We start from the raw sequence: 2,705 nt of genomic DNA, 5'->3' as shown, positions 1-2,705 counted from the left end.
GAAAAGAAAAGATATAAAGCTTAAAAAGAGAAGAAAAAAGTGGCATTCTTGAAATGCCTTAACCAAGGCCCAACTCCTCCTGAAGCCCATGCCTCCAATTCAAGCTTGCCAGACCCATTTCAAAGCCCACTTCAACCTCCAAGCAACCTTCAGCATCACCCCAACGTGGCCAAGTCTCCTTCAGCAAATCCAACATGCTTCTCTCCAGCCTTCATTCCATCAACCTGCCAGCAGCATCACATGATGCCTCCACGCCAATTGCTCCAAGACCAGCAAACCTCTTGGGCCCGTCCAGTAACCCCCAGGCCCAAAGAAGCCCCCTTTGCTTCAGCCATCAATCATCACGCCCCAGCTCCCACCTGCCATAAAGCAGCCCCAAGCCACTTTATTTTGCATTGAGCCCATAAATATCAATGTTCCCTTGTCTCATTTTCTCAAAAAATACCACATTTTTACCTCATTTTCTACACATTTTACCCCAAAACATCATTATTACACCCTATATTTTACCCCTATTTGCCATATTATACTTAATTAAATTAATTTAATCAATTTAATTAATTTAAATTGATTATTTTAAATCATCATTTTTGGCTATAAATAAGGGATTTAGGGTGTCCATTTTTAGGGGGAGGTTACTCTACACAAAGTTTCTACACATTCAAAACCTCTCAACTCTCTTCATCTTCTTCTTCTTTTTATTTTTTTCTATGTATTTTTAGAGGAAAAATTTGGAGGTTTTTCCTCCAAATTTTCCTATTTATGTTTGTAATTTTTAGTTTGTATTTGCTATTCTAGTTATGTGTTTCTAATCTTTTTCATAAGATTATTAAGATCATGATGAAGCAACTTGTAACTAGGTAATATTTATGTTGTATGTTGATTTCCCTTGTAATACAACAAAGTTTATGGATTTTTCCTCTACATATATTTCTTTCATCTTAAATATCTTGTATTTTAGATTGTTAGAACATATTTACACTTTGTTCTTCATTAGTGCATAAACATAATATTCTTTGTGTAAGATGTGTCATTAAATTGTACACATTCATGCTTAGAACAAAAATATTATGTTTTGCCTTATAAATAATGTTCATTGATTTATTTGTTATTTCATTAGATTGATTTACACTAAATGCTTTGAAATTATAATTTTGAAAAGTGAAGAAAAATCCTACCTTTTTATAAGAAACTTGTGTTTAAAATTATAAATCTTTTTGGAAAATGATAGTTTAAATTATTTTAACTATCACTAAAACTTGGGAATCAATATACTAATAAATATTATTAAACTTACATTTTGTGGATTCTAGTATCTTAATAATCTTTTCTTTTAACACTTATTGTCAACTCATTATTGCTTTATTTTTATTCTCTTAAATAGCTTTATTTTCAATCTTTTATTTTTTGTTCATAATATTAAAATTCATCAATCTTTGGAGCTAGGTTAGAATTTATTACTTTTGATTTAAAATATTTTTCTTTTTTATAGACAACTCCTTTGGGTTCGACCTCGTGCTTACACGAAAACTATTCTATAAATACGATTCGTGCGCTTGCGAGTATAAATATTTAAACATACCCGTTTTGGGACCATCAACGATCGAGCTGGTGATCACCTTAGGAGAGGGACCTCGGACAGTCTCAAAACTCCTTGAATTCATGGTCATCGACTGTCCCGCCGCATACAATGCCATTTTGGGTCGACCTACACTTATGGCTTTTGAAGCCATCACCTCCATCTGCCACCTCGCACTGAAATTCCCTTCTTCCACGGGGATATGCACGGTCCGTGGCGATCAACTTGCTGCCAGGGAATGCTATAGCATTTCCATGAAGGGAAATTAAAATATGGGCAGTTAACGATGACCGTCCAAGGCGGAAATGAGGAATCTCAGGAACTTTTGCCTAATCCTGAGATTGAAAAACCTCAGAGCGCCGAAAGGGAAAATATCGTCCTAAGTGATGATATTGACCCCAGGATAGGTGAGGATAAATCCGAGCTCCAAGCTATCGAATAAATCGAGGAGGTAAATATCGATCCACAGGATCCCTCACGACTGGTTAAGCTCGGGAAAAACCTCTGTGGCAAGAGGAAGGCGGAGCTGATCAAGTTCCTACAGGAGAACCTGGATGTGTTCGCATGGTCACACGAGGACATGGTAGGAATCATTCCAAATGTCATCATGTACACCCTTCATTTGGATAAGAGCGTTCCTGCGAAGTCCCATAAGCAAAGGCGCCTGGGCACAACTCGCGCTGAAGCCCTAGAAGAAGAAGTAGCCCGGCTCAAGAAATGCGGCTTTATCCGTGAAGCTAGGTTCCTGGTCTGGGTCGCCAATCCCGTGTTGGTTCTGAAGCCCAATGGGAAATGGCGGACCTGCATCGACTTCTCTGATCTGAACAAAGCCTGCCCTAAGGACTGTTTCCCCTTGCCGAGGATCGACCAATTGGTAGACGCCACGGCGGGGCACGAGCTCATGTCCTTTATGGACGCGTACTCGGGCTATAATCAGATCGCCATGAATCCAGCTGACCAAGAGCACACTAGCTTCATGACCCCAACTAACGTCTATTGCTACAAGGTCATCCCGTTTGGACTGAAGAACGCCAGTGCTACATACCAGAAATTGGTGAACAGGATGTTTGCCAACCAGATCGGGAAAAACATGGAAGTGTACGCTGACGACATGCTGGTCAAATCG

The sequence above is a fragment of the Humulus lupulus genome, chromosome 4, assembly GCF_963169125.1.
Source record: "Humulus lupulus chromosome 4, drHumLupu1.1, whole genome shotgun sequence".
Lineage (NCBI taxonomy): Eukaryota > Viridiplantae > Streptophyta > Magnoliopsida > Rosales > Cannabaceae > Humulus > Humulus lupulus.
This window is presented reverse-complemented; position numbering follows the sequence as displayed.